Source organism: Capsicum annuum, chromosome 8 (assembly GCF_002878395.1).
Source record: "Capsicum annuum cultivar UCD-10X-F1 chromosome 8, UCD10Xv1.1, whole genome shotgun sequence".
Lineage (NCBI taxonomy): Eukaryota > Viridiplantae > Streptophyta > Magnoliopsida > Solanales > Solanaceae > Capsicum > Capsicum annuum.
In genome coordinates this window covers 108259018-108267933 of record NC_061118.1, presented here as the reverse complement: position 1 = coordinate 108267933, position 8916 = coordinate 108259018, and positions in this window count along the sequence as shown.

Below are 8916 nucleotides of genomic sequence, written 5' to 3'. Positions count from 1 at the left end.
TTATCTAAAAATCCCAAAAAAATAATTCTAACTACTACATGATTCATTGTTATATATTTTTTGGAGAAAGTAAAAAATTCAAATTACAAATAAACAGAAAAATCATATGAATCAAATAAATAATGTTTTTATGTTGAGTAATGGAGAATCTAGCTAGCTATTATTTTAAAAGCTTTTTCAAAATTATAGCTAATAACATTTTTTCAAATGATTTTACTGATATAAATACAGATATAAACACACATATATATGTACATATATATATATGTACATATATATATATGTACATATATATGTATATATATGTATGTATGTATATATAACTTTACTTTACTACTATATATAAAAGAGAATGTTAGATTTTAGTAGTCCTCGCATTAATTTTTTTTATCATTTTATCCCTAATTTAAATTTTAATTACTTTACAAATTTTCATTCATTTGGATAAATTTGAACAATTATATGAATAGTAGGGGGTGCGGAGAGTGAGGATAACTCGGGTAATTTGCATGGTTAATATAGTTCGGATAACTTATGTTTGTTATGTTGAAATGCTATGTCATAGCATTCCTTAGTTATTTGTTTTAACCTTATTAATTCTTCTAGATTATTTTTAAGGTATACTATATTCTTCATATTTCTGGTTTTTATGTAGTCAAGTAGATTCTTTTCCATAAGTTTTTCTATGAATCTTATTTGCTCTATATCTTTTTTCCAATATCTAAGTATTCTTAGTTAATCATTTTATCCTATAGTAGATGTAATTTTACAAATTTTTGTGTAATAACTTATTCTAATTATGCTATATTGGATATGTAATTCTATGTTATCTATGTGATCCATTAACATTTGCTGTTCATGTATAGTATTATATAAACTCTCATTTATATCTCCTTTTTTAAGGTTAATTTTATTCTAAGTAATCTTTCTTCTAGGTCTTTTTTCTCTTTTAAGCTAATTCCTGTAATTCCTGTTCATGAGCTTATTTTATTATACTTGTGATTGTCAGGAATTTATGAATTTAGGTATTCATAATTACGAATGAAAATACCTTTTTTGGTAGATTTGATAAATCTGTGCTCTGCTCATCCATAGGTTAGTGTAAAACTGAATATCTTTATTGATTATATGAGAGAAAATTTTATTATTTACAAGAAGGCTTGTTTTTTGTGTAGAAAGTCTTGCCTTAACTTAGCAAATGCTTCTACTATTTATAACCTAAAATGAGAAAACGCGTATACTATTCTAGACTATTCCTACTTTACACTGGTTATCTTTACAAAAGTAGAAAAGACTTAAAGTATCTTTACAAGAAAAAGTCCTAAAGCTATTCTAAAAAAAAAAAAAACTAATAATGGAACTTTTGCCAAAAAAGTCAAAAAGGCTAGTAAATTCTACACAGTGTTACATAATAATTTACGTAATCTAATAATTCATATGTCACAAAATTATCTTACTAATTCATATGTCATTTTTATAACTTTAATGCTTTGTCTCTTTGTCTTTATTTCTCCATCGGTCCGTGTTGCTTTATATCTTTTGTCGTATATCTTCCAGCTAGCATCATCTTCTTTTATTCTAGTTGAAATTTTGTAATAATGTTATCTTCTCTGTTACATCTAAAACATAGATGTTCTGGATATTTATGCCCTATTAATTTACAGTATCTGGCCAATAATTCATCTGAAATAAAAAAATTTCTTAATTGCTCTGGTAGTTGGTCGTTTCTCTAGATTAAGTAGTGTCATAATCCATTTTTGCACTTCATCCATATCTGTTTGTCTTAACTCTCTTGAATTTGAATAATCATTAGTTGGTCTCTTGAATAATAATTCCATATTGGATTCCCGTTTAGATAGTTATTTGCTAATTTTAGGATAATTGTGGATATTTCAATAAATCTTTTATTCGCATAAATATCTGGTACATCTATTTTGGGTATTTCAACTTAATGTTGAATATCTTCGGGTATGATCATATCTCGGGTCATTCCAATCTTCATAACTTGTATAAATAGTTTAATTTCATCATACAATATCTCTCCTGGTGCTGTATAGAACTTTACAAAAAATAGGTTGCCCTTGGTTATCTTTTTGTAAGTGGTAATTACTTTATATATTTCTGGTATAGCAGATAATTCACTTTCGTCTTTGGGTATATAGAGTATTGAGTAGTCCATAACTGAAACAGGTTTTAACTAGATTTGGGTTAGTTTTTGATAATGCTATTAACTTATTGTAACCTTGTAGTTTTTGGGTTATATAATCTGAATTTGGTTCTTGAATGCTTGTAGCTCTGGGTCTGAGGTTTAAGTTGGTTTGTATCTTATGGATGTTTTCAATATATGATCTGGTTATGTGGTTATAAGTTTTCTTGTCTTGGTTTAGGCTATCTAAATATGTAGTAGTTTTTGGGGCTATAAACAAATGGTCTTTTGGTGTTTTTGGTATAAATGTCTTGTCAAATATTTTGTTCATGTTCATATTTGGGTTCCTTCTAACTCCTTTGCTTAAACCTGCAGAAGTAGATTGATAAACGTTATGGGTTTTTTAGAGTGTCCCAACATTTCCTTTTATCTCTGGAATTTTATTGTCTTTCGATTAATATTTCTCTGCACATTGCTGAGTTATTTGAGTCATAGCTTCAGTCTTCAGTTTAAATTCATTAGTCTTTATCTTTTCTATCTCATTTCCCATACTATCCACTTTCATTGATAGCGTAATTAGGGTTTTGAGTATTTCTTCTAGAATATCTTCTTCTATAATATCAGTTTAGGTAGCTTTGTCTTGATATGTAATCTGCAATAACATTCTTGTTAGTCTTAATTACTTCAATTGTAAATGTAAAATTTAATATATTCAATACTAATCTTTGAATTTCCTTCGTTGTAACTTAATTTTGTATTTTTATTGTTAACCACCCTCGTACCTGTGCATTATCTGTTTGTACAATAAACTTGTTATATACAATATATGGCTCAAATGCTAATAAACATTTATATAATGAGCATAATTTTTTTCTATTTATTTCTGTTTCATTAAATGTTCCTGAGTAGTATGTACAACGATGTTCTAATTTTTCTTTTTCATATCTATATTTAACTACTCCTCCATAACTATATTCACTTGCATTTGCTTCTACTATATATGTAAATTTTTTATTTTCGTCTGGAAATTGTGATTTTGGTAATTCTTTACAAAGTAATTTTATTTTTTCTACTTGATTTTTATCTTCGTTGTTGTAATTATATTTTACATCCTTTCTTAATTTTTTCTGTAATGGTTTTAGGTTTTCTGCTAATTTTGGTATATATTCTCTTACTTAGGTTACTAACCCTAAAAATTATTATAATCTCTTTTTTTGTATCTAATTCTTCTTTTGAATTGATTATTTTTTGTACTTATGTTGTTGCATTTTTACTCCACTTTTATCTATTTGTATTCCTTAAAATTCTATCTGGTTTTTCATTATTTCTGCTTTCTTTTCACTTAGACTTAACCCTGAATTTTCTATTATACCTGCAAATTGTTCTAATAATTTTAAATGTTCCTCTTTAGTTTTTGTAAATAGTAGTATATCATCTATGTATACTATACAATTAGGTAATTGTTTGAAATAACTATCCATAAAGTGTTGTTATCTACCTAGTGCATTTTTATGTCCAAATGGTAACACATTCCATTCGTAAAATCCTTGTGGCACTGTAAATGCAGTTAATTTTTTAAATTCCTCTTCTAGCTTTAAATGGTAAAATCCTGATTTACAATCGAACTTACTAAAATAATTATATCTTTGTATCTTTCTTATTTTTAATATCTTATTTGGTATTGGATAATTATATGTCATAGTTTTTGCATTTTGGTTTCAATAATCAATAACCATTCTACTTTTACCTCTTTTTAGTTCACTATGTTTATTTACTATAAATGTTGGGCTATTGTGTTTACTATTAATTTTTTGTATGTATTGTTTTTTTAATAATTCAACTCTATGCATTTCGAATTCTTTTAAATCATCAAAGTTATAGGTTAATGGTTTTGGGGTTATTATACTATTTTTATCTATTAGCTCAATTTTTACAATAGTTTTATGTTTTTTCTATCATTTTAATGGATCTTCACTGTATAATTGTTTTAATTTTTTCTTTATTATTTCTACCTTATCTATTGAAAATGTAGTTATTTCTTCTTTATTTATTGAAAATATAACTAGTTCTATTGTGTCTTCAGTATTTTTTATATTTTCTAATTTTTATGTGATTTTTTCACTTCCTTTTATCCAATCAGCTTTCTTTCTTATTTTATTAATAACTCTTTTTTCTCTTACCCTTTGTTTACATGGTGTTGTAAACCACTAGTGTGTTTTAGTTATTATATGTGGGTATAGTTTATCTAAAAATGGCATTCCTAAAAGCATATCTTTTTTATGTTAGTTCATAATTATAGATCTCTTCTATTGTTAATATCTTATCTCATACTTGTATTTTTATTTTTCTAGCTTTATAGGTAATTAAGCTTCTTTCATTATTAAATCCTTTGACTACTATTGGTGCTTTTAGCTTATCCCATTTACTTTCCGGTAGACAGTTATATCTACATAAATTGGCTTCTGCTCCTGTATCTATCATAGTTGTATAATATCTATTATAATATCCTTCTACTATTATTTTCATAAGTACATATATTTTATGTTAAGGTTCTCTTTATTAATAATTTTTCCTTATTGTAGGTTATGGTTAATTGTGTATGTTCTATATTGTAGGGTTTTATTTATTCTAACCATTTTATCCCTAATATTATGTCTTCTTTTTGCATATCTTCCTTTATTTCAAAATCTATTTTTATTTTTCTAACTTCTCTTATTATTATTTTTTCAGTTGTATCTTTAATAGTTATTAAACTTCTTGGTAGATCTGGGTATATATTACTATAGATTTTATTTCTTCATTTTTCACTAGGTATTTGCTATATGGTATTTTTCTTGTCCTGTATTTAGGAGTATTAAATATTCTTTTTTCATTTATTGTTCCCGTTATACAATATTGAGTTAAATTAACTATTGAAGTTATTTCATAATTTTTTCTTTTTTATGATCCTGATGATTCTGGTTTTTCAAAATCTATTCTTTTTGTTGTGCTTATTCTATCATTTATTATTTCTAAATCTTCTATATCTATGTCTTTGTTACTATAATCATTGTTAACAATTGTTTTTACAAATTGTTCAAAGGGACTTTCTATTTGTATTTTATTAATTTTATTTTTTCCCGTTATTTTATATTTTGTTGTTAATACATATAGATTTTTACATCTTGCTGTAAATATTTTACTTCCTGGGGTTAGTTCTATTCTTGATATTTTCTAGTATAATTCTAATGATTTATCTATGTTTTTATTTGTTATTTCTACTGAATAATTCACATTTATTATAAATTTAAATTTTTGGTATATTAAATTTCCTCTTATAGCAATTATTATACTTTTTTCTATAGGTTTTATAATTCTATCATCTACTAAATATAATTCTATTGGTGTATCTATTCCTTCTCTAAAATATGTTTTTATTAATATTTTTGTTCCTCCAAGGTGTACGTATTTTATTCGGTCTTTACTTTTTATATCGTTTATTTCCTTATTTATTATTCTTTTTATTACTAGTGGTATACTAGCTCTACCTTTTGCATATCTACAGTCTATTACATGTTCTTTTTGGCTTACTACGTAGTATTCTTCTTTTCATCTATTAAATATGTTTTTTATTATTGGTATTTTAAATATTTTTTCTACACTTAGATCTAATTCTTTTTCTTTTATTTCGTCAAATATATTATTATCAAATATTATTTTCTGATCTGTTACTTCTTCATTTATATATTCTTCTTTTGTTATTATTTTTATATCTTCATCAGTCATTTGATTTAAGAGCTATTTCATTATATGTTTCATTTTCCAAAATTTCATATATACTATCTTCTCTTTAATTCGAAGTCTATATAATCTATTTGCATATATTCTGCCTTTTCTATCTTTATTTTTTATATTTGTTTCTTTTTTGGGTCTTTAGGCATTTTACAATCTCTAGCTAAATGTCCTAGTTCTCCACAATTAAAACAAGTACATTCTTTTAGAGATTTCTTTTTTCTATATGGTCTTTTATATTTATAGTTTTTTTACATAATGTCTTTTTCTTGGTTTCTTATACTTATATTTTGATTTTCTATACTTCTTATCTTTCTTATTTCCTTTTTTTTTTTCTTATAATATTTTTCTTCACATCCAAATTGAGGTGCTATATTTTTTCTTCTCTATATTTTTCACATATATTCTTATACCATTGTTGTAGAAATTTTATTCTTGCTCCTAGGGTATCTACTATTTTTGCTTAATCCCAACTCTTTATTATTTTTTAACTAAATGGTTCAGGTAATTTACTAAAATATAATCTTCTTACTTCTTTACTTACTTCTGTATTGTATGTTCCCTTATAGTAGTATTCTTTAAATGCATACGTATATTCATCTATATAGCACATATTACATATTGCTAGTTTTAACATTAAATTCCTATTTGTATCTTTTTCTTTATTTTGTTCTTTTTCTTCTGTTGCCATACTGCTAAATTTATCTCTTATAGCTATTTCATATTTTTTCAATATGTCTATAGGTGTTAGGTTAATTATTGTTGTTCCTTCTGTTTTTTTATTAGCCCTTAATACCTTTTTACTATCTTCAATTAAATTTAAAAACCATAATTTTGCAGTTCCTATTAGTGTTTGTTCTATATATTTTGGTGTATCTATTACATTTATATCATTGTCTAATAATTGTTTTGTTATATATCATATCCATAATTGTATTGTTTTATCTACATCTATTACACAGTCAAAGTCTAAGAAGTTATAATTTTTATTAATTATTTGTTTTGGTGTCCATTTGTTATATTCACCCTTTAGATTACACCTTTTAGACCTATCTTTATAATAATATGTAGGTTTTCTTATTTCTGATGTACTAGGTATTATATTTTCATCGTCCTTTTTATCAAGAGTGTTTATTTCCATGTTTGTACTTTCTAAGTTTTCATTATTAATTGCTTCTTTTTTTTCATTAATTTCTAACTTTTCTATATTTGTTATGATTTCTGTATATGTTTTACTATCTTCCGAATAATTATCTGCTTCTTCAGCATCTATTGTATTTATTTCTATTTCATTAGTTTCGAATTCTTTATTTCATTCATCTAATTTTTCTTTAAATTGATCTATCTCAGCTAATAAATTTTGTTCTATATATTTCCTTCTTCTTCTTTTTTTTGTCCTTTTTCATACAGATCTTTTAACATTTGTAGTTCTTTTTCTAATTCAGAAATCCTATTATTTTTAGTTTCTTCTATTTTTCGTATTTCTTTTGTAGTTTGTTGTTTTATTTTATCTATTTCCTTTTTTTCTGACTATTTCTTCATTTTCTTTTGTTATTCTTACCATAGCTGTTAATTTATCATCTAGTTTTGATTCTTCTTTTTCTAACATTAAATATAAATGTTCACCTATTTTCTTATATCTTCTTCCTGAATTAGAAAATACTATTCTTATTTTTAATCCTTCATGATTTTCATATGGTTTTTCATTCTATTATGAATTCTTCTTTATTCATTTTATCTATTTAATAGTATATAAATCATGTTGATATATATATTCTAGGTTATCTATTGGAGATTCTAAATATGATATTTCTTTCTTTTGTGCTTTTACTGGTTTTTAACATACTCCAACAATTATATTATATTGTAGTCTTTCTTTTCTTATTTTTAATTCTCTTCGTTTCCCAGATAATATTTGTTTTAGCTCTTTATATTTTTGAGATTGGTATATATTATTCATTAATATTTATAGTATTTTGGTAGATCTCTAAATTTAATTTAATCATAGTTAGGTGGTATATACCTTATTCTTCTAGATTTTAAATGGATGATTAATTTTGCCCCAATACTGGATATCAAAGTAATTAGGTAATCTAATCTATGGAGGTCTTCTTTTGTTTTATTTAGTTTCTTATATTCTGAATAATTACTATTTAGAATTCTTTTAACTTCTCTAAAAGCCTGTATATTTTTAAATGGTCTTTTCATAATTAACAAATAACAGCATAGTTAACAAGATAACTCGGCTTACAATTAAATTAACATTTCTCAAAACTAACATATATCTACTCATGAACAATTAAATGACACATAGCTTTGATACCAAATGTAGAGGGGTACCGAGAGTGCCAATAACTCGAATAATTTGCATGGTTAATATAGTGCGGATAACTTATGTTTTTTATGTTGAAATGCTATGTCATAGCATTCCTTAGTTATTTGTTTTAACCTTATTAATTCTTCTAGATTATTTTTAAGGTATACTATATTCTGCATATTTCTGGTTTTGTTGTAGTCAAGTAGATTCTTTTTCATAAGTGTTTCTATTAATCTTATTTGCTCTATATCTTTTCTTCAATATTCTAAGTATTCCTAGTTTATCATTTTATCCTATAATAGTTATAATTTTACAAATTTTTGTGTAATAACTTATTCTAATCATGCTATATTGGATATGTAATTCTATGTTATCTATTAACATTTGTTGTTCATGCATCGTATTATATAAACTCTCATTTGTTTCTCCTTTTTTTAAGGTTAATTTTATTCTAAGTAATCTTTCTTCTAATTGTCTTTTTTCTCTTTTAAGCTGATTCCTGTAATTAATTTCTTCATATAGCCAACTTTATTTTTCTCTAACTCTTCTAATATATTCTAACATTTTTAATCTATATAATATCTGTCTGAATAATAATTATCTAGGTATGAATAGTAGTTATCGTCATTTAAGTGTATTCGTTCTAATTCATCTTCTATCCAATTTTCATCTTCAATATCAA